Below are 24,483 nucleotides of genomic sequence, written 5' to 3' on the forward strand. Positions count from 1 at the left end.
CAATCCCAAACTCCGTAACTATCCCTTCCCTCCACCTTCCCCCCCCCCCCCGTAACTGCATTCTCGAAGTCTGTGAGTTCATTTCTGTTTTGTAAATACATGCATTTGTATCATTTCTTTTAGATTCTGCAAATAAGCTATATTATACGATATTTCTCTTCCTCTTACTTCACTCAGTATGACAATCTCTAGGTCCATCCACGTTACTGCAAATGGCATTATTTCATTCTTCTTTATGACTAATATTCCACTGTATATATGGGCCACATCTTCTTTACTCATTCCTCTGTCGATGGACACTTAGGTTGCTTCCATGTCTTGGCTATTGCAAACATGCTGCAATGAACATTGGAGTGCATGTATCCTTTTGGACTACGTTTTTTTCCTGGGTACACGGCCAGGAGTGGGATTGCAGGAGTGGGATTGCAGGGTCATATGGTAGCTCTGTTTTTAGTTTTTTTTGAAACGATAACTCTTTTTTTAAAATTAACTAATTAATTTACTTACTTATGGCTGTGTTGGGTCTTCGTTTCTGTGCGAGGACTTTCTCTAGTTGCGGCAAGCGGGGCCACTCTTCATCGCGGTGTGCGGGCCTCTCACTATTGCGGCCTCTCTTGTTGCGGAGCACAGGTTCCAGACGCGCAGACTCAGTAGTTGTGGCTCACGGCCCCAGCTGCTCCGCGGCATGTGGGATCCTCCCAGACCAGGGCTCGAGCCCATATCCCCTGCATTGGCAGGCAGATTCTCAACCACTGTGCCACTGGGGAAGCCCTGTGTTTAGTTTTCTAAGGAACCTCCATACTGTTCTCAGACAGCCTCTTCTCTTGGTCTTCAGGGCCCTTCCACAAGCTAAGTTCGTTTTCACTGCTCCCTATTTAAGTACACTTTGTCCATCACCCCCATCATGCCCTCATCTTGTCCTGAAATTTCCCCAGCCTTAGATACCCCTCCTCTGCCTCTGGCCTGTCCAGATCTTTCAGGGTCATTTCAGATCCTCATGAAGACACCATCCAGCCCATCTAAGTTGACTTCCTCCTTCAAGGCCTGGGAACATTTTTCTGTGTTTCTCATGCTGACCCTTCATCATATGCATTTTTATCTGATTGTCAGTCTCTGTTAACCACATACCCCGAGAAGGCAGGGATTGCTCTGGTCCTGAGCGTGTGCCATGGGACAGGCCTGTGCTAGATGAACGGAGACATGGTTCCTACTCTGAAGAGGTTATATTCCTGTGCAGGGGACAAGTAACTCCCTGGTTTCAGGGTACTGTGATGCATGCGTGGAGGATGGACCTCTAAATCAGAGGAGGCAGTGTCAGGGGAGGCTTCCTGAGGGGGTAACTCCTCAGCAGATGTTACCCAGGTAAGCAGAATGGGGGAGGGGGGAGGGGCACATCGGGGTGTAGGGACAGGTGTCTGGCCGGGAAGGGGGTGTAAGTCAGCCTGGGCCATTCAAGGAACTCCTGGTAAGTGCTTATAACCTCTAAAAGGTCTCAAGTGGAAACTGGGCAGGAGACACAGCTGTGGATCATGAAAGCCCTTGTACGCTAAGCTCAAAAATTTGAACTGTGTCCTGAAAGAAATCCTTTGGACCCTGAATTGATCACTAATAACAGAAAATGGTCTCTTCCCTCAAGGAGCTTATAACCTAGTGTACATATACTCAGTTTCAAGGTGGAAGGACATGCTAAGTCCCCATCACTTCAGTAATAGCAAATATTACACCTTCTTCATCTTGAAATGTGAGACTCAATTTCAACAGTGTATAAATGATCTTATGACAGAATTGCACTGCCACCCCCTCCCCGTTTCTTACTTCCACTGTAAGCTATCCTTTTTTTAAATTGAAGTATAGTTGATTTACAATGTTGTCTTAATTACTGCTGTACAGCAAAGTGATTCAGTTATACATACATATATATATACATTCTTATTTTTATACTTTTTTAAAATATTCTTTTCCATTATGGTTTATCATAGGATATTGAATATAGTTCTCTCTGTCACTGTAAGCTATCCTTAAGTGTAGGTGGCAAGTTTGGAATTTTGAGAAGCATCAGAAAGGCCCCTACCTAAGAACATTTTTTGGGGGTGGCTACCTGTCATTCTGCCTGGAATTCCACCATAAGTGTAATATTGTGTCTCCTTCCTGAGGGGTCCTAACGAGACAGTAGAGGATATTTTGTTATCAACCATAATTTGATAAATAATTGTCAGCCAGCATTTGCCAAGGCATTCCCTAGGAGACACCCTAGTGAGACAGTCAACTATTCCTTCTTCTAGGTCTCAAAATTCTATCCCTGATAAGAACAACCTAGAGAAAAAGCACCTACCACATGACCTCAATCTTGGCAGAAACGAATTACATATTCATGCTATCATATTATCATGTGGTTCTCTATCTTTATAGAAACTCGTATGTATACAGTGATATACATGTCAATTATTTCTCAATAAAATCAGAAAAAAAAGAAAGTCATATGCAAATCATCTGCTTAAAAAATATTTGTGTCTTCTGTGAGACGAGTTGAAAATACGTCATTTGAGACGTTTTAACAGGAACCCATACAAACAATTTCTGCTTGAGTTTAATTTCAGAAAAAAATCTGCCAGCAATCTAAAGAAAACGTTAAGGCTTTGCGTAGATTCAAGTCCTTGATCCCAAAGCTGTAACACAGCTTAATTCAGCAAATAGTTCTTGGTATAACGGTGCCTCCACATACTTTTGACTCTGAGATGTCTCCTCTTGCATGTTCGCATCTGCATTTGCTTCTCAAATGCTTTTGGCCGCAGATATGGCAAAATTGAATAACTACATTTGCTTTTTGGTGGTATCAGATTTTCTGAGAGAAACCAATGGCATTTATTCATTCACCTGTCAATGGGCAATTGAGTGTTTTTTGTTTGTTTGTTTTTGCCATTACAATGTCTGCTGTTGATGAACAAGGTTGGGCAGGTCTCCTGAAGCATATATGCACACTTCCCCCGGATATTCGGTAGGACTAGAATTAGCAATCCACCGGCTCCCAGTTCTGCAGCAGTGTGGCTCCTGGATTCACTGTGTTGGGCACCAAATACTATTAGGAGGACGTTGTCTTCCTCTATCCTAGAAACGTAGCAGTGTCGTACTCCTATTTGATTAAAAATCTCAGAGTTGTAGTTTTAAAATGAATCCCCGTACAGGAAAACAAGCTTCCTCGTCCCTGGGTGGGCTCGAACCACCAACCTTTCGGTTAACAGCCGAACGCGCTAACCGATTGCGCCACAGAGACCGGGTTGTTGGGGCGGTGCTGCGGTGTGTACAGATTTCCGCGGCCGCGGCGGCTCTCTCGCCGCCCTGGGCGTAGCCGCGCTGGCACCTCGGAGGAGCGCGCCGAGGAGGCGGCGGGAGGAGCCGGGCTGCGGGCGGAAGCTCGGGCGGAGCCGCGGGGCTCCTCGGGGCCGGCGCGCGTCGCGCGGGCCCCGCCCCCGACGTGAGAGCCGGCCCCGCCCCCGGCTCCGGGGGCCCGTAGGGGACCCTCCCCTTCCTTGTGCGCGCTGGAGCGGTTGTCCCGGGCGGCCGCGGGCAGTGACAGTGAGCGTGACGACGGCCCGGCCGACTGGGTGCCCGGCCGCGGAAGCTGGAAGGGGTGAGGTCGCGCGTGCTCTCCTGCCGGACCACACGCGCTCGAGCTGTGCGAGAAGCCCAGAGGGCTGTGCGGGCCTGGAGGATGGAGCCACATCCCCGGAGCGCCCCCCCAGCTTTAGGGCAGTGGTCTCAGCCTTTGCGTGGTTGTGTTATTGCCCCTCTCCCTCTCCTTTGGATATTTCCCCCCCCTAATCACCAACCCCCATAAAATTTTGGTACCATAGATACACCGCGTATGTGTGAATTTGCCCTGTGCACTTCTGTGCTAGGTGCATAGAAAGAATAAGATTTTTTCACCTCAGAGAGACAGTTTTTGCCCCCTTGGCGAGGATAGGGCCAGCGTTGAGAATGCCTGGTTTGGGACATCAGAAGAGCCCTATGGCAGTTAAGATATGCCTTTGAGTTTGAAATGGCCTCTGCAGGGTCCCCCCCCTCCGCGTTCCCTGACTTCTGCACTGAGGCTTTGAGATCTGGAATGACCCGTCTCTGCAACGGCGGGGAGTGGGGGCCTTAGCATTAGTGCCACACCCTTAGAACTTCCTGGCTTTCAGTTTACTTTTGCGAAGCCAGATCTCTTGAGCTCCTTTGGGATCGCTCCCCTTGTCTTCTCCGCCCACAGAATAGGAAGTTCACCCCAGCTCTCCACGTGCTAAATCCAGTCCTGTGTGTTCCCTGTTTCCGTTCAATTCACCTGTGAGGGACCCTCCTCCACCTTCTTCTCCTTCCCGCACCCCTTCCTGTCCCCTTCCTCCTGGTTCTTTTCTCATCATTTTAACCTTTTTTTTTTTTTTTTTAAGCGCACAGTTCAGTGGCATTAAGTACATCCACGCTGCTCTGCAGCCATCACCACCATCCATCTCCAGAACGTTTCCATCATCCCAGCCTGAAACGCTGCATCCGTTAAACATTGCTTCCTCCTTTCCACATCCACCCCATCCCCCCGACATGGCAACCACCGTTCTACTTTCTTTCTCTATGAGCTTGATGACTCTCGGGACCTCATGTAGTGAAATTGTACAGTAGTTGTCCTATCTTGTTTCACTTAGCATGTCTTCAAAGTTCGTCCACATTGTTGCATGTGTCAGAATTGCATCCCTTTTTAAGGCTGAATCATATTCCATTGTGTGTATGCACCACATTTTCTTTACCCCTTTATCAGTTGATGGACACTTCGGTGGCTTCCACACTTTAGTTATTGTGAATAATGCTGCAGTGAATATGGATGTGTAAATATCTCTTTGAGACCTTACTCTCAGTTCTTTTGGGTACATATCCAGAAATACAACTGATGAATCATATGGTAATTCTGTTTTTAATTTTTCATACCACTTTCCACAGCAGCTGCACCGTTTCACATTCCCACCAACAGTGCGCAAAGGTTTCTATTTCTCCACATCCTGCCAACACTTGCTATTTTCTTTCCCTCTTCCCTTCTTCCTTCTTTACTTCTGCCCTCCCTCCCTCCCTTCTCTTTCTCTCTTCTTTCCTTTCTTCCCCCTCCCTCCCCCTCCCTCCCTCCCTCCCTCCCTCCCTTCCTCCCTTCCTTCCTTCCTTCCTTCCTTCCTTCTTTCCTTCCTTCCTTCCTTCCTTCCTTCTTGTCTGTAATAGCCATCCTGATGAGTGTGAAGTGTTAACCTCATTATGGTTTTGATTTGCATTTCCCTAGTGATTACTGATGTTGAGCATATTTTTAAAAATTTCTTTTGGATCTGGGTTCTCTGACCCTTCTACTTGCTTCCTCCTAGCAAGAGCCAGCTCTGCTTCACTGAGGAGAAAGCTGAGTGATGGAGGCCAGCTTCTCATAAAGGGAGGAAGGGAAAGAGCTAAGTGGAGCTGCAGAGTTGAGCCTGTGCCGTTCAAGGAGAGGGGATGAAGGAGGAATCTTCTGAGTAGGACTATCTAGAGATCCTGTTGTCAGGAGGTTCTTGCCCGTCTGTGCTGGGCAACTTTTGGAGTCAGTTATGTTTAATCTGGTTCTGTGGAGTTATTTATGCATGTGGTGCTTATGAGTGGCGAACAGGTGAAGAAGGAATTGATGACCTCCACCTTGGAATTCCTGGAACAGATAAGGTTTTCCAAACTGCACCTTTAAAAGTTAGCTTAGGGCTTCCCCGGTGGCGCAGTGGTTGAGAGTCCGCCTGCCGAGGCAGGGGACACGGGTTCGTGCCCCGGTCCGGGAGGATCCCACATGCCGTGGAGCGGTTGGGCCCGTGAGCCATGGCCACTGAGCCTGCTCGTCCGGAGCCTGTGCTCCGCAACGGGAGAGGCCACAACAGTGAGAGGCCTGCGTACCGCAAAAAAAAGTTAGCTTAAACTTATACTAATTTAATGGAATTTTTCAATTGCGTTTTCAGTTTCTTCTTAAGGACTGTGGGAAATTCTTTTTTTTTTTTTGGCCATATGGACTGCAGGATCTTAGTTCCCCCATCAGGGATCGAACCTGTCCCCCCTGCAGTGGAAGGGCAGAGTCCTAACCGCTAGACTGCCAGGGAATTCCCAGGATTGTGGGAAATTCTAATTTAAGTGTTTAAATGATGACCTCTCTCTCTCTTTCTCTTTCTTGTGATTCCTCTTAAAAACACAGTGATATCTTTCAGATGTATAAGAAATAGAACCTTATCTTTCTATCACTCCATTCAACTTCTGTTTTGATTTCCTGTTCTGCTGCTGCGCCAAACGCAATCTCTGTCAATTCAGGATTCCCTCTGTCCCCTTCCCTGGAGTTGTTTCCAAGTGCTGAAGCTTTGGAGGGTGGCCACTCATCCGGTCCTTGAGTCACATGTGCACACAGTTTGCTGAAGAGGTAGTTTTGCTCCTATTGCAGGTCCCATTCCTTTCCCCACTGAGGGAAAGGAATCTCTTGTGAAATTGGCTGTTGCATCCGTCATTCCATAAAGTCACTCCTGGCGCAGTCTTCTCTACTTATGGGACCTGTTATGGACTGAATGTTCGTATCCCCTCAAAATTCACATGTTGAAATCTGTTCGCCAATGTGATGGTGTTTGGAGGTGGGGCCTTTGGGAGGTATTTGGGCATGGGATTAGTGCCCTTTTAAGAAGAGGCTGGAGAGCTAGCTCCATCTTTTTCCTCCACATTAGGACAGAACACGAGGTCAGCAGTCTGCAACACGGAAGAGGCTCTCGCCGAAGCCTGACCCTGCTGGCACCCTGATGTAGGACTTCCAGCCTCCAGAACTGTGAGAAATAAATTTCTGTTCTCTATGACTCACCCAGTTTATGGTACTTTGGTATAGTAGCCTGAGCTAAGACCCCAAACTTCCCTCTTCTCATCAACCCCACCTGGACACCCCCATTTCTCGAGCCCCAGATGGTGAGGTATACAAGTGGTTGCAAAAAAAAATTTTTTTTTATAAACTTATTTATTTTTGGCTGCATTGGGTCTTCGTTACTGCTCACGGGTTTTCTCTAGTTGCAGTGAGTGGGGGCTACTCTTCTTTGCAGTGCGTGGGCTTCTCATTGTGGTGGTTTCTCTGGTTGCGGAGCACGGGCTCTAAGCAGGCGGGCTTCAGTATTTGTGGCACGCGGGCTCAGTTGCTCCGTGGCATGTGGGATCTTCCCGGACCAGGGCCCGAACCTCTGTCCCCTGCACTGGCAGGCGGATTCTTAATTACTGCGCCACCGGAAAAGTCAGGCTGTAAAATTTTAAGAGGCACCTGTGTGGAAGGGAGAAAAAGAAATAAACACTGAGTGTGCTTGAGTCCCAGCTGAAAGTCTAAGGGTGTCTTTTTAGTCATACTTGTTTGAAAATATTACCAACTTTTCTCTGTTAGGCTGAGCTCTGGGGTCTCTCTTGCTCCGTATTCATGTGGGTACAGTGCTTTTCTGAAAGGAACATGGCATTAATGGATTATAGGACCTTCTCAATTATAGGTCATTCCAGGAACTAGATGATTGTGTCCACTGAAATGACACCCTCAACTAGAAGCTCCCACTAAAATGTAGGCCCTCCAGGGACAGAGATTTTAGTCAGCTTTGTTCCCTGCTGAATCCCCAGCACCTACCACAGTGCTCAGCACATAGCAGGCACTCAGTAACTCCATGCTGAATAGATGAGTAAAGTAAAACATAAACTATAAAGGAAACTGGGAAAAAATAAAGTGTGATGGAAAAATTAAATTCCTAATAATGTAAAGTGCATCTATCAATTAATATGGAAAAATACCTCTTTACAGCTCAACTAAAAAATTCAGACAAACAAAAATGGGGACATGAACAGAAGATTCCCAAAAGAAGAAATACCCTCGACCAATATAATCATAAAAGTTTAACCTCACGAGTTATCGAAATCAAAATGAAATGAAGTAAAAAGTTTCCTCTTCTCAAATAGCAAAGAAGAAAAAGAGATACTACTAAAATTCTATCAGTGGCATAGTTACAGGCCATTGTCACACAGGACTGATGAGGGTAAACCTGGCCTATTATTTCTGGATAGCAGTTTGGTAACATGAACATTAAATGATGTTCATTCTAGAAATGCGATGTTAGAAATCTATCCTAAGAGAGGGACCAGGGATGTGGCCCAAGTTTTAAGTATATCATCACAGTATTATTTATAATAGTGATAAATAGGAAACAACTTAAATATCCGTCAACAGGGGAAAATGATAAATTGTGGTATATTTAGAAAATAGAGTATTAAAATATAGACATCAAGAATAATATTTTAAAACATATAGTCAGGGTAAAGTGTTAATTAAAAATGGTAGGCTACAGAACGCTATAATTCTAAAAATAGTATTTTCAAAGAATATTTGACAACAGGGTTATGATGAAATGTTAAGTTATAAGGTCAGATGGAGAACTGTGTCATCATGATAACTCACAGCTGCATCTTCTTTCTGTGTGTCCCATGTTATTACACACTTTATACATAACGTCTCATTTAAGCCCATAACAAGCCTGTGGGGCAGATACCGTCAATATTACTCTTATTCTAATTTGGCGGGTGGGGGAATGGGAGCAGAGACGGAGCATCTGTTCAGGTTGCAGAGCTTGTGAGTGTGCGGCCGGGCTCCACACCTCGAGTCAGGCTCCAGCAGCTACGCTTGTAACCTGGACCCACACGGCCTCTCACATTGCATATGAGCACGAATCGTGTGTGTGTGTACACATGAGTAGTGCGTATGGTTACCTCTGAGTGGGGATTATAATTTTCTTGCTTCCCCCTTTCCACGAGTTTCTCAAGCGTCTGTGGCAAGCTGTCCTTGTAAGGGGCCAGCAATGAAAGGCAGCAGAGGCAGTTTCCCTAAATTGCAGGTAGAGGGTGGTAGGTGGTTAGGCTCCGCCGATCTTCTCTGTCTGGGGGCAGAGGAGTGCCAGTTTGTGAGGTGGTAACTCAGGGCAGTCCCGTGCCTGCACACATGGGTCCCTGTCAAGCATGGTGTACCCGTCACGCTGCTCTCCCTTCTCCAACTCTTTTACCCACCTGAGAAAAGGTGTCTGAGGGACACGGAGACCACTCCTAAGGGGAATTTTACAATGTGCGACTCTTAAGTAATAAATGTGCTTTCATTTAAGAACTGGTATCTGGGTTTCCCTGGTGGCGCAGTGGTTAAGAGTCTGCCTGCCAGTGCAGGGGACACGGGTTCAAGCCCTAGTCTGGGAAAATCCCATATGCTGCGGAGAAACTAAGCCCGTGTGCCACAACTACTGAGCCTGTGCTCTAGAGTCCGCGAGCCACGGCTGCTGGGCCCGTGAGCCACAACTGCTGAAGCCCACGTGCCTGGAGCCTGTGCTCTGCAACGAGAGAGGCCACCGCAATGAGAGGCCCGCACACCACAATGAAGAGTAGCCCCCGCTCGCCTCAACTTGAGAGGGCCCGCGCACAGCAGCGGGAACCTAACACATCCAAAAATAAGTAAATTAAATAAATAAATTTTTTAAAAAAGAACTGGTATCTGAGATTTTAGGTGACTTTTTAAATTTTTTAAAAATTTATTTATTTATATTTTTTATTTTTGGCTGCGTCGGGTCTTCGTTGCTGTGCGCGGGCTTTCTCTAGTTGCGGCGAGCGGGGGCTACTCTTCGTTGTGGTGCGTGGGCTTCTCATTGCGGTGGCTTCTCTCGTTGCGGAGCCGGGGCTCTAGGCGCGTGGGCTTCAGGAGTTGCAGCTTGCGGGCTCAGTAGCTGTGGCTCGCGGGCTCTAGAGCACAGGCTCAGTAGTTGTGGTGCACAGGCTTAGTTGCTCCGCGGCACGTGGGATCTTCCTGGGCCAGGGCTGGAACCCGTGTCCCCTGCATTGGCAGGCGGATTCTTAACCACTGTGCCACCAGGGAAGCCCCATGATTGAGTTTTTGAAGAAAGAAGTTCTACAACTCTCCTTACATAACAGATGCTCAATAAAATTTTTGATGCTGTAGGCTGTTCTAGGTGCTCTGTTCTACCGCTGTAGGCCTCACTAACAAGGCTTACTTTCTGCTTTCTAATCTAAATATTGCTATATTTAAAAATCCTGTTTCTCAACTGAATCTTTTGTGAAGAATAATAGTTATTCTCGCTGGTGTGTTACCAAAGGCATGCTTCACCTTGGCCTAATTAGGATAAATGATAGCACCCCCTTTTATATTTAAGTCCAATTTTGCAATAAAAAATTGCTTATATGAGCACGGGGCTTATACAAAATAAAAATTGGATTTGTGCGATGTTCTGGAGACCAACAAACTAGAAATAATTCATTTATTCAGCACATATTTACTGAATCATTACTCTGTTCCCCAGAGAAGACAGAACAATGTCCTCGGGGTAAGAAATGATTTCATAAACACACCATAATAAGTGTAAACGTGAAATAAAGCGTTGATGTATTTGATTATATTTAAAATGTAGTAAAACTTTCGTTAAACGAATAAGCAAAAAATAAATTTAAAAGACAAAACCATAGACTGAGTGAGGAATTTGCAATGCACGTAAGCAGCAAAGCCTTAGTATGCAGAATTTATAAAGAATTGCCTACCAATTAGCGGAAGACAAACAACAGAGCAGAAAATCAGGCAAAACATTAATGGAGAGGAAATCCATATTGTCAATAAACTCATGAGAAGACACTACACTCGTCTAATAATCTGGGAAACATAGAATCATAATGAGACGTTATTTCACACCCAAAGCAGATTGGCAGAATTGAGGAAGTCTGACAAACTCAGTTGGTGCTGTTTGGAGCATTTGGCTCTCACTTTCATCTGCTGTGGATGGAAATCAGGACACATGCCCTGGAGAACGATTTGTCAGTATCCTGGTGACATTGGAGAGACTCATTCCCTCCAATGCACGGGTTTCGCCTTGAGATATACATAGACAAGGATATGTACGAGATGGTTCCATCCAGTATCGTGCACAGTAGTGAAATACTTTTTTTACTTTTATTTAAATATTTGTATGAGTCCTAGGTGTGCAGCATTACAGTTCAACATCTATATACACTTCAGAGTGATAACAGGACAAGTCTAGTTACCATCCATCACCATGCACTTGGTCCCCTTCAACCATTTTCCCACCCCATAACTCCTTTCCCCCTGGTAACCCCAAATCTGTTCTCTATCTATGAGTTTATTTTTATTTTATTTCATTTGTTCATTTTTTTTTTAGATTCTACATATGAGTGGAATCCACATATGAGAAATTATAAGGTATTTATCTTCTCCATCTGACTTATTTCACTTAGTATTATGCCATCAAGGTCCATCTGTATTATCACAAATGGCAGTATTTCTTTTTTTTTGGCCGAGTAGTATTCCACTGTATTATATATGTGTGTGTACGTGTGTGTGTGTATGTACACACGTATATATATATATCTCAAATCTTCTTTATCCATTCGTCCATCAGTGGACACTTAGGTTGTTTCTATAACTTGGCTATTGTAAATAACGCAGTAATGAACATAGGGGTGCATGTATCTTTTCAAATCAGTGTTTTCGTGTTCTTTGAATAAATACTCAGAAGTGGAATATCTGGATCACATGGTAGTTCTATTTTTAATTTTTTGAGAAGTCTCCATAGTGTTTTCCACAGTGGCTGCACCAATTTACATTCCCACCAACAGTGCACGAGGATTCCCTTTTCTCCACACCCTCTCCAGCATTTGTTATTCCTTGTCTTTTTGATAACAGTCATTCTAACAGGTGTGAGGTGATATCTCACTGTGGTTTTGATTTACATTTTCCTGATAATTAGCGTTGTTGGACATCTTTTCATGTGCCTGTTGGCCATCTATATGCCTGCTTTGGAAAAATGTCTATTCAGAAGACCCTGTGTCCATTTTTCAATTGGGTTGTTTGTTTTTTGTTGTTGAGTTGTCATAATAGTGAAGCATTTGAAATGACTCAACTTCATCAAAAGGATGGTGGATAAATAAACATGGTATATTTAAACATTGCAATACTATATAGCAGTTCTAATAATGAATTGGTTCTTTACTTACCAGTGTGTATACATTTTCTAATGTGATGTTGCACAAAGGATAGGTACAGTACGTTACCATTTCTATAAAAGTAGTCAATAGACAAAGCAATGCTATGTATTATTTATGGATACATGTACATGCGGTCATAATGTGAAACATGCATAGGAATGATAAAAACCAAATTCAGGGAAGCAGATACCTCTGAAGAGGGAAACAGGAGAGTAGGGTCATGGAGACAGAAGGCTCTCCCATTGTCTGCCACCTTTTGTTCCTGGAAAAAAACTGAAGGAGGTATAGTGAAATCTTAGGATTTGATAGTGTTCCAGGGTGGGTACGCAGATTTTTGTTATTTTTATTTTTTTACTGTGGGAAAAAACCACATAAAAAATTTACCATCTGAACCATTTCTAAGTATACAGTTCAGTAGTGTTAAGTATATTCTCATTGTTGTGTGAAGAGCTCCAGAACTTTTTCATCTTGCAAAACAGAAACTCTATAGACATCAAACAACAACTCTTTATTCCCCGTCCTCCCAGCCCCTGGCAGCCACCACTCTGCTTTCTGTTTATATGAATTTGCTTCCGACTCTTCATATGAGTGGAATCATAACAGTATTTGTCCTTCTGTGACTGTCTTCTTTCACTTAGCATAATGTCCTCAAGATTCATCCATGTTGTAGCATATGTCAGAATTTCCTTCTTTTTTAAGGCTGCATTATATGTATATAATATGTATATATGTATGTACATGTGAATATATATCTGTCTAGACCACATTTTCTCTATCCATTCATCTGTCAATGGATATTTGAGTTACTTCCACCTCTTGGTCGTTGTGAATAACGCTGCAATGAATAATTTGCGATGCGTGTGTAAATATCTCTTCGAGATCCTGCTTTGAATTCTTTTGGATATATACCCAGGAGTGGGATTGCTGGGTGTACAGTAATTTTATTTTTAATTTTTTGTGGAAGCTCCTTACTGCTTTCCATAATGGCTGTGCCATTTTACGTTCCCACCAACAATGCGCAGGGGTTCCAATTTCTTTACATCTCGGCAAACGCTTGTTATCTTTTGTTCTTTTGATAGTGACCATCCTAATGGGTGTGAGGTGATACCTCACTGTGATTTTTATCTGCATTTCTCTGATAATTAATGATGTTGAGCATCTTTTCAGATGCGTTTTGGCCATTTGTATATCTTCTTGGGAGAACTGTCTCTTCAAGTCCTTTGCCCCCTTTTTAAATGTGTTACTTTTTTTGTTGTTGTGGTTGAGTTGTACGAGTTCCTTATAAATTCTGGACGTTAACCCTTTATCAGATATATGATTTGCAAATATTTTCTCCCGTTCTGTAGGTTGTTATTATTTTAACTGATTTTTGTGTTTGAAATATTTCATAACAATATTTTAAAAGGCAGGCGAGAATTCCTTATCAAAACCATCGAAGACACGGTTGTTGCAGATATAATGCCTTATTCTAATTCTGTCTTTCTTTCTTGGGAGTTTCATGTTTGACTTGATCGTACAAGTTGAGAGTTTGTATGAGTTTGTATGTAAATGGAAAGATTTAAAATACTGCAAGATGTAAATTTTCTTAAAATTAATCCATACATTCAGTGCTATTAGGGGAAATCTCTATGTGTAGTATAATATATATACACGTACATATATGTGTATTTGTACAAGAAGATCTTGAAAGAGACACACTAAACCACTTAATAGCTACCTTTGGGGAGTGGGGATGCATCAAGGTTTCGACCGTTGCCAAGAGTCCAGGAAGGGCCATGATTTGTGCTGAGCATTGCTCTCTGGTAATGGAAGAGAGTTCCTCAGGCGAGTGGGTGAAACTGGCCTGATGCTGGATGGTCTCACTGGGGCCTGTTGCTCTAGCCCGGGTTTGCATTCTTTGGGAAACATAATCTGCTACAAGTCTCTCCCCTTTGGGGGAAGCGCAAGTTCCCAGACGTTTGCCTCTCTCGGTTGGGGCCTCTCGAGTTAAACGATAAAATTGAGGTGATGGTTTAAGTGATACATACAAGGAATGTGGCAGAAAATGCTGAGAGTTGAGAGCTTACGTTGGGTGGGGAGGAGGGAGGAATGAAGAGGAGTTCTGAGGATGAGAAGGAGACTGAGTGGGAGATACAACAGCGTGAGTGGGGAGGACCTGTGTGCTCGGTGGGCTGGGGCTTTATGTGGGGCTTACAAGGGATCCAACGAAGAGTCCCAACCCTGACAGTGAGCTAAAGAAAATAGCATTTTAACATCTTTCGTTTTGCAATGAATGGTTTACAGTCTCCAAGGCCTTTTAACATACATTTCTTATAACAGCCATGCGAAAGCAATGAGGCAAAAAAAAAGTCAGTGCCCATTATGTGAATTTAACTGTAATGATGGAATGTAGGGCTCGTCTGCCAGTATTGTAATGGCCCAGTATTTTTTCAGACAGTATTTGGGGCACTAGCTTACAGGCAACAGAGCACAGTGGTTAAGGTTGTACCCTTGCTAGCAGGCTATTCAAATTCTGTCACCACTTACTACCCTGGGCACCAGGGCATGTTTCTTTACTTCTCTGCCTTAGTTTTCTCATCTGTAAAATGGGGATGATGATAAAAAAAAAAAAACACCTAGACCTTAGAATTGTTATGAGAATTAAAAGAAATAGGCAAGTAAAACTCTCAGCAGAGTCCTGGCATCCAGTAAGCATCAATAAGTGTTTGCTCTTATTGTTACAATTACTTGAAGTGGTCCCATCTTATAGCATCTTCTGGACACTTTCTGACCAGGTAGCTCCTGTCTCCTAGTAACTGACAAACACTGCTGAGTCTTAATAAGCAGGTGTTTGATGCCTATGTTGTGACTGAATTTCCAGTTCTCCTATTTGATTTTTTCCATTTATTTATTTTAACATCTTTATTGGAATGTCATTGCTTTGCAATGTTGTGTCGGTTTCTGCTGTGTAACAAAGTGAACCAGCTATACGTGTACACGTATCCCCACATCCCCTCCCCCTGCGTCTCCCTCCCTCCCTCCCCTCCCCTCCCCTCTTGGTCACATCCATTTACTTTTGTTACAGTAGTGCATGTGTGTGACGACAGAGCAAATAATACAGAGCAGGTCATAGTGGAAAGTCATGGTCTCCCACCTTTCCTTCCCCGCCATGGATTCACAGCTCAGAGATAAGGTTCTTTCTCTCTTTCTCCCTCCCTCCCTTTCTTTCTTTTTTTTAAACAAACCGTTTCTTTATTCACCTCTGCTTCTGGTTACGCTGATAACTCAAGACTATATATGTGTTATCACCTGTACTGACCTATTTAGAAGGCTTTGACATTAACTTTTAACATTTCAGTACGAAGATTTACTTTGCAATGTCCCAGTCCACCATCCCCTTCCCAGTATTAATATTCATATTTGTGGTAGGCAGACTTTAAAAATTTATAAGCACTCTTTTGTGGTTCTCTGAATGTTCCATTTTTATAGCAACCTGTTATTGTTGCATGGGTACAGGCAGGCTGGGAGGTCTCATGGGTCAGCCTGCAGGACTTTTCACTTAATGCCTGGCTCTGAGTATGGTATCACCAGCTGCAGCTGTGCCTGGCCCTGAAGTGGAGCCCCTCATTTGCCTGGAGAGCCCCAGTGGTCTGCCTGCATATGACAGGAAAAGTGAGTGCCTGAGGTGAGCTTCCTCGGCCGTTGTCTATTTTCAGGCAAAGTGTCTCCACCAATTAGGACTTCAGACTCAGAGCTCTGGGTAAGGTGGGCAAAAAGAGGGATGTCGGGCTGCAGGGGCCTCCAAATCAGGGCCCAAAGAGGCTGAATTTTGGGCTGAGCTCTCATTGAATATTTTGTTCAGTATCTTTGGGTTTTGTTCTGTTCTGTCTGCCAGTGAATGCTGGCTCTCTGGGCAGCGGTGGGGAAGACGGTGTCTAAAAGCTAGTTGTCCATATGAGACATTCACATAATCTCTCTCTTTCCAGCCCACGTCCTGCTTCTGCCTTCTAACCCGGCTGCTGACTCCAAGCCCAGAAACATGCCAGGGTTCTGTTAGATAGATCAGCTGCCAGCATCTCTGCAACAACTACAGAAAATTCTAGACTGCGTTTTCTCTTCAGGCTTTGTCGGTCAACTTGCTTCATTGGTCTTGCATCTTCCAAAAATGTACAGATAATCTCTCTTATGTGGGAGTGGCAGAAACTACTGGTTGACCACCTAATATTCATATTATTATGCTTCCTTACTAACAGAACCCCTGCATTGTTGAGAGTAGCAGCTTAATAATACATCCCATGTCAATGGACGTCATGGGAGAGACTGCCAAGAAAATTCTTAGAAGAGACAGACTCAGCTAGCTGTTCTTTCTGTTTATCTTTGCCCCTTCCTTCTCCTTCCTGTGTGGAATAGGGCTGTGATGCCTGGAGCTACAGCAGTCATCTTGGCACAATGTGGGAAAGGACAAGAAACTCTCAGAAACCTTAGCCCTGGCATTTCTGTATATTTCCAAATATTTGCTCCCCTATAGGAGTGTTAGATATTTTTGCCTGTTGCTTTGGGACTGTAGGAGGAGTATGCTTCCCTGCCTCATTGTCAGGTTTGGCCATGTGACTTGCTTTGGCCCATAGAATGTGAGTGGGAGAAACTTGAATGTTTCTACCAGCATGTTTCTACCAGCGTTTTTGTTCTCTTCCCTTTGCTATTAGGACGGCATGTCCAGGATAGAGGCTGTTCTTTCAGCCTGGATTCTGTGATGAGAAGACATCTAGAGGAGACCAGTAACATACAAAGTGAGTTAGAAATAAACCTTTGTTGCTGTAAGCTACAGAGATTTTAGGTTACCACAGTATTGTCTAGTGAAAGTTGACTTATACAATATGTAATAGGATAAATAAATATGTGGAACAGGATGTTAAGTGTTGGTGTTTCAAAGCTGAGGGAAAAGGGTCAAATGTGCTCACACATTCTAAAGAGAGATGCTGGCTCAACCTGCCGCATTTACTTGATTTAGGGAAACTAGTTCTGAAATTCTCCATTACCGCTACAGTTTGGATCCTCTGGGGAACAGACATTGAGTTATGAGTACAAGAGGTTTATCGTGGGGCGATGGCTATAAAAGATGATGGAGGTTGCAGGAGTGGACGGGGAACCTCAGACTGTGATGGAGATCTGACAGAGCACTGGCCAGCCCAGTGGGGAGCCCTGGACCAAAGATGGCGCATTAGAGGAGCAGCACATGGGGCAGAAATGGCCAGGCCCTGTCCCCCTGATACGGCTCGGAAGTGACCCCTCTGCTGGGGAGTTTGTGTGTCTGTCCCTTCGAGTGGGTGGTCCCTCTCCAGATGACCTCCTACAACTCCAGTCGGTCCTGTTTCTGGCAGCAGGACAGCTCCTGCCTCTGTCTGCTTGGGTTTCTCGACTTCAGGCAGTCCTCTGGGCAGGGACCCTTTCAGGCTCACAGCAGCTGCCTTCCACTGCGCCTATTTGGGAAAACGCTGTGCATCTCTTCCTTATTTGTTAAGTTGTGGTTAAAACACACACACACACACACACACACACACACACACACACACACACACAAACCAAAAAGAACCCCCAAAACCCACATACCATAAACTTCACCATCTTAACCTTTTTTTTTTTAAAAAAAAAAAAATTTATTTATTTTTGGCTGTGTTGGGTCTTTGTTGCTGTGTGTGGGCTTTCTCTAGTTGCGGTGAGCAGGGGCTACTCTTCGTTGCGGTGCGCGGGCTTCTCATTGCGGTGGCTTCTCTTGTTGTGGAGCACAGGCTCTAGGTGCACGGGCTTCAGTAGTTGTGGCTTGCAGGCTCAGTAGTTGTGGCTCGCGGGCTCTAGAGTACAGGCTCAGTAGTTGTGGCGCACGGGCTTGGTTGCTCCACGGCATGTGGGACCTTCCCAGCCCAGGGCTCCATCCCAGGTCCCCTGCACTGGCGGGCAGATTCTTAACCACTCTTCCACCAGGGAAGCCCTTAACCATTTTTAAACGTACAGATTAGTAGAATTGTATGACACGCATGCCCGACATGTATATACATAGAAGAAATCCTGGAAGGCTCTGTGCTGAGGTGATAACAGAGGTAATCAAGGGGTGATGATAGGTGTTTGTCCGTTTGTTTATTTATCGATTACATCTACTTTCCAATTTTACTATAATAAACATGTACAATTTCATTATCAGAAAGATAAACTGCAAACATTAGTTTTTTTGGGTTTTTTTTGCGGTACGCGGGCCTCTCACTGCTGTGGCCTCTCCCGTCGCAGAGCACAGGCTCCAGACACACAGGCTCAGCGGCCATGGCTCACAGGCCCAGCCGCTCCGCGGCATGTGGGATCTTCCCGGACCGGGGCACGAACCCGCATCCCCTGCATCGGCAGGCGGACTCCCAACCACTGCGCCACCAGGGAAGCCCCAAACATTAGTTTTGATTGAAAAAACTGAGCCCAAGTCTTGCTTCCCAAGGCCACACCCTTCGGGCTGTCCCTGGCTGCTTTCCCTGGAACCATCCCACTGTGCAGGGGGCGTAGTCCACAGCCTGGATGCTGACCTCGGCCTGTGGGGCCTCCCTGGGCAACCCCTGACTCTCTGCTCTTGGGTTTTGGGACACACGTCACTTCCAGGAGGAAAGAACGGCCGCCTTGCCTTGGACATGGGTGATGACTCACAGAGCGTGGCTGCTTTCACCCTGGAGGGCTCGATAAAAAACCTGGTACAGGACTTCCCTGGTGGTCCAGTGGTTAAGACTCTGCGCTTCCACTGCAGTGGGTGCGGGTTCGATCCCTGGTCAGGGAACTAAGATCCTGCATGCCTCACGGCCAGAAATTAAAAAATAAAAAGACCCTGGTAGGAGGAATGTAAATGAGATCAGGACTTATCTGACATTGGAGAGGATGCTGAGAGGACAGACGGTCAAAGTCTAGCTCAGGGAAGAGTCTCCTTTGGAGCCGGATGAGGACTGGCTCTTGGCAACGCGGTTGAGCCCAGACGCAGGAGCAGAAGGAAACACACGGCACAGGGAGGTGGCAGGAGAGAGGGAGGTTACAGAGAGGGCAGCAGGAGAAGGGCTGGAATGACAGTCATTCCAGAATATAGAACAGAGGAGCCGCGTCAGGACGCCCCCATGCCAGGTTCAACTTTCACACCCCAGATTAAAGGCCACGAGGATCTTTATACTTCCTGTTAGATGTCACCGGGTGGTGACCCAAAGTCCTGAACCGGATGACAGCACCCCTCCAGTGCTGTCTAAGCACACTCTTTTCCTGTAATCATTCCCACATAGCATTTTATCACCTTTCTTGATTAGTCAATATAATACACGTATGAGAATATCTTCCCTTTTGAAATATTTGCGTTTCTTTCATTGCTTCGGAGGCTGTGCATTATGTTGTGTGGTGATTTACTCTGCCAGTAAACGTGTAGTCCTACCGTGAGCATGTTTTATTTGTGTAATAAACCAAAATAGAAAATAAAGAATGCGCTGACTATGAATTAGACTTACTGATAGGTACCAGGCTGACAGAGGTGAATGAGATGTGGTCCCTGTACTTGAGCAACTTGCAGTTTGGTTGGGAGACTGGGCATGCACGTTAAAAGGATTAAAGTAATAAAAGTGTTTATTAGGTGCTGGGTGGGGGCCACAGGACACAAATGCCGAAGGAGTCGCATGCAGGGAGAGAGTGGGACTAACACAGGTGATAAGAATAGATAAATCTATCGCATGCATTTAGAACCCACCCTTGTGTGGTGGGGTATGAGTGTGGGGGTGGGGCACTGGCAGCGGCTTCTCAGGCTGGTTCCCAGGGAGGCGGAGGAAGATGAGGTCGTGGGCAGTGAAGGGGGAAATGGCCACCTTAGGCTGCTTCCTCTCCTTTACAAGCCCTTACGACGGGTCTGTTCAGCCAGCGTCCTTTTAGGAGCCACTCCGGGAGAAAGAAGGCAGGAAGGAAGCTTCCAGCACAAAGATCCAAAGGGAAATGTGCTTTATATGCAGAGCATTGTTTTGCTGTCTTTCCAGATGGAGTGTCTCCTAAAAAAGCCCATTTCTCTGACAACGGCTCTAAAAGGAGGAACCGTCCTTCGCAACAGACGCATGCATCTCTCATTCCTCATCCACTGAGTGTCAGACCCTGTTCTAGGTGCCACCTGGCTTCTGTCTCTCAACAAGCGTGCCTAACTCTTCCCTGAAGTCTCAGCCATGATTTTCTTTTAAAAAAGGAGGCCATTGCCTCAACCTGGGTCCGCTGGCCTTTCAGAGATTCTAAATTCCCTTTTGTACGTCAGGCTGGGGTTAACGGCTCTTTCTTGCCGCCACAGAGAAATCCGAGGGCTCTCCTGCCAGTGCTGAGCAGACACTTTGAAAGGCTCACTTCCCGTCTCCTGTGTGTGTGAGTGGCCACTGGAGGCCACGGGAGGGAGGAGGGAAACCTCAGAAGAGTCGGCCCCAAAGTAGCAGCCGCGTGGACCGTCCTGTCTGGCTGCTTCCCCAGTAAAACCCAGGCAGGGAGAGAAAAGCCAACGTTTTGAGACGGAATGAGCAAAGGAGGGGAAACATTGAAAAGTGCATGAGCAGGACCTCTGGGGAGGGAAGGGAGAGGGGTGGGGGGGACAAGCAGGTGGGGAGAAGTGGCTCCAGAAATTGGGAAAGAGCTCATCTTACTGGAAGAGAAGGATGTACTGAAGGAGAGCGAGAAGGAAACAGAAATCAGCCTGTCGGGTGGGAACTGGCAAGGACCACCTTTCTCATTCTACAGATGAGAAACTGAGGCCCGGAGAGGGGAAGTGGTTTGCACAAGGGCAGGGCCTGGAAGGAATCATCTGCTTTCTTGCTCTCTCTTCCCTTGCTCACCTCCCCTTCTGTGGTGAGGCAGTACTGGCAGACAGGCTGCCTGGAAGCCCTACACAGACAGGCGTGGGGCAGCCGTAAAGCACAGGAGGCTCCTGGGTGAGCTTTGAGTCTTGATTCCAGGTCAGGAAAGGGAGATCTTTGAGATCTCTGCCCCCCCTGCTGGCAACGCCCCCTCAGAACTGTAGCTGGGGTCCCGGAGGATGTAAAGCTGGCTGTGAGCTGGGGTTGTGTGCAGAGCTGGGGACCCCCGCAGCTGTGCACGCAGGTGCTGAAAGTCTCCGTCAGCACTCTTTGAAGATACGCGCATCTTTTCTATTTCAGTAAGATCTTATGGAAAAACCCGTACAAAACGTTTGACCAATCTAATATTTAGCATCCTCACAGAGAGACCTCGGAGATAAGAGATGCAGGCCCCTGCCTTCTGCTCTGTTTCCACCTCCTCCGGGGACACTCTTCCTGTCTGCGGAGTTCATCTTGGCTTCCCATTGTGCCTGCTCACTGGTATTTTTAACTCTACCTTTCTAGTATTTTTATAGTACCTTTCCAGTACCTGAGCCGGCTCAGCCTGGATCTCAGTTATGTGGACCTCTGTCTGCTTCCTTCTCTGGATTGGACATTCTCCAAGGCCAGGAGGTCCCCGTCTCGTTCATACCCGTGCATCGCCCACCTCTGTCAGTGCACAAATATGGGATGCTTTGGAGTTTGAAACCAGCTGTCCAAGCTGGAACGTTTGCCATGAGCTCTCCAAGAGTTCCGAAGGGTGGAAAGAAGAGGGATTTGGGTGCCGGAAATGGAAGGTTATTCTAAGAACGGGTGTGGCAGGAAAGACAAATATAGCTGGTGGAGTGGAGAGTGAGTGGGAGGAAAGAAAGTGGAAGTGGAAGAGAAGGGGCGGAGAGTGAGTGAGCAGAGAAGCAGGAAGGAAGCGGAGACACAGCCCACAGGGCAGTGCAGGCTCCAGGCTCAGCCCTGCCCGCCAGAGCTTGCTTGCTGTAGACGCCCAAAACCTCAGCCTCAGACCTTCTTGCCCTTTCTTTGTCTATCATTCTAATGCTGGGTCATTGAAAAAGATCTTTGGCTTAATTTCCACCAATACTCTGATTTTGGACATTTGGCAATAAGAGGTCATGGCCATGGCACGCCATGCCATCCTACTAAGAGGAAAATAAATACCTCAATATAAACAATTTTTATTTCTTGAAAGTTTTTTGTAGTATTACAAACTCCCATGACCGTTCTGGCTCTAACGTCGTTCTTGCCTCTTAGGGGTAAGGTTTGTAATTTGATGCAAAATAACCACGATGCATATGAGTCTGTACGTGTCTCGTTGCCTAGCCAGGCATGTGGGTGATGAGTTTTCTTTTTTGTTTTTTCATCATTACATCTTCTCCTGCCCTGTGTTTCTGCTTCACATCCTTTAAATTTGCTGCTGTTTGACAACCACAGCCTGGATCTGGTTTCCCAGGAGTTTTCTGGCAGGAATGAACTGCTCTTGGCTCTGTGATAGGGCCCTGGGCTGGCTTACCGGGAGACCATTGCTGTGACCTCTGGGCCAGAGGTGCCTGGGGCGTGAACTGTCACCCCTTGCTCTTCCCTCGGCTTGAGCGCCATCAAGAAACCTAAAGATTTCCTTTGACGCTTTATAAAGTCACTGATCCTCATTTGTCAAAATGTGTCCCAAGGAAGTTTCCTTGAAAGTGAAACCAGTCCGTAAGTTCGTCTTCTCAGGAACCCACAGAAAGTGTGTGGCCACCCTCAGTGGCCCAGGTAGCTGCTCTCTCCTTCCCCATCAGATGTGCAGGTGAGTTGAGTTCTCCTAAAGATGACCCAGCTGCCTAGACACACAGTTCTCCGCGACCCCCTGGATGCTGGCGGGAAGCCTCACAGCCACGCCACCCCCTTTTCCAGGCCCCCCAGCACCCCCCCCGCCCCCCTGGTTGTCTGGCCGGCCATTCCTGTTTTCCAGCACCCTGTTTCAGAGGAGAGCTTCCCTCTTGTGCTGGGCTTCTCCTCCCTGGGGACAGTCGGTGGCTTCTGCATGTCCAGAAGGGTGCAGCTTGTGACCGAGACCCAGTCTGGGTCCCACCTCCTGGTAACAGGGAGGACATCACTTTCCTGTGCAAAGGCTTCCCGCTGGACCCTGAGTTCTCAAGATGTTGCAGTTCTCAAGATGTTGCAACTCTCCCTCCCAATCATTGTCGTGAAGACTGGACGGGGGCTCAGTGGCAAGCTCTCTCCCTGGTCCCCTGCCTCGGGCTGCCCCAGTGACCCTGAGGGGGAGTCTCTTCTCTCACAACCCATTGCCACGCTGCAGTGTGGCCTGGACATTAATTCTGAGGATGCTGTTGACTCTTCCAGGAACTGAAGTTGACTTTTTCCATGAAGGTAATCTCTGCAAGGAGGGGAACGGAGAGGACCAAGTTCCCTGAAATAAATCTTTGTGCTCAATTATTGGAAGGGAACACGTTAAAGAAGAAATGTGGGCATGGAGGTTTTATTGAATTGTTGTGTGCTGCAATATGTGAGCCAGTATACGGAGGTGAATGGGCCACATTCGTTTCCCTTCCATTCACCTTGTGGCTATGGAAATCCCCTTGTTCTTATGTCTGCTGGAAAGAGAGCACGATATTCTCATCATTTGCAAAGAGGAGGGTGTTGTGGAGCATTTCTGTGGGCAGAAGGGTGAAGTAGTCAGAAAGCTCCGGGGATAATTTTCATAGGCTTTTCAAACTAGTAAACGTTGGTCTTATCTTTTTATGGGAAACAGGACATAGTCACTAAACACCTGGGACGTCAATGGAGGGACAATGAAAGGAAAGGGAGAAAGAGTCACCAAAGTGTCCACTCTTCTCCAAATCCCTCTGTCTGTCGGCTGCAGAGTCTGAAACGAGCGTTTCCTCTGTACACAGCCTCCTGCCCATCCTCCCTCTGGCTCCCTCCACCTGACTGATAAGGCTGTTGTGAGGATCCATCCCATAATACCTGAGGTGCTTAAAACAGTGCCTGGCACGTGATAAGTGCTCAGAAAATGTTAACTCTTCTTATTACTAATAATCTGACATATATTTCTTGAGCAGGGTAGTGGGTCCATGTTGTTCGTTTTATTAAGCTTTAAACTGTGCATATATCTTATAAATCCTTTTTATGTGTATCATACACTTCACATACATTAAAATACACGCCTTAAAATTAAATGAAGATGGGGGACCCTGACGCCCAAGGAGACGGGAGGAGCCCCCAAATGAACTGGTAGGACGTGGGGGGGTTGAGGGGGGTGGAGAAGTGGAGGCCATACAGGATCGGGGCCCCTGAGGCCGGGGAGATCAGGAAAGGCAGGCGGGAGGGACCCTCTGGGAGGAGCGGAGGGCGATTGCCTAGCCCACTCGGGCCGGGGAGTCTGCTGAGCTCCCAGGCCAGTATCCCCCACTCCAAAGCCCCCTCCAGGCCGGCCGTGTGGGTCCTGAGGGCATAGGAGGGAGGCCAGGGAGATCAGAAGAGGCAGGAGGGAGGGGCGCTCCTGGAGGAGAGGGAGAGGAGCGCATGGGTTAGCCCCGCCCACTTGAGCCCAGGAAGCCTGCTGGGC

The 24,483-nt window shown here is 46.4% G+C and overlaps 1 non-coding gene across 1 annotated transcript; it reads right to left on the bottom strand.

The window, feature by feature from the left end:
- Window positions 1-3,197: 3,197 nt before the first annotated feature.
- Window positions 3,198-3,271, bottom strand: TRNAN-GUU (transfer RNA asparagine (anticodon GUU)). The gene has a single exon. It is a non-coding gene; the product is annotated as a tRNA-Asn (tRNA).
- Window positions 3,272-24,483: the final 21,212 nt, after the last annotated feature.

The sequence above is a fragment of the Phocoena phocoena genome, chromosome 18 (genome assembly GCF_963924675.1).
Source record: "Phocoena phocoena chromosome 18, mPhoPho1.1, whole genome shotgun sequence".
Lineage (NCBI taxonomy): Eukaryota > Metazoa > Chordata > Mammalia > Artiodactyla > Phocoenidae > Phocoena > Phocoena phocoena.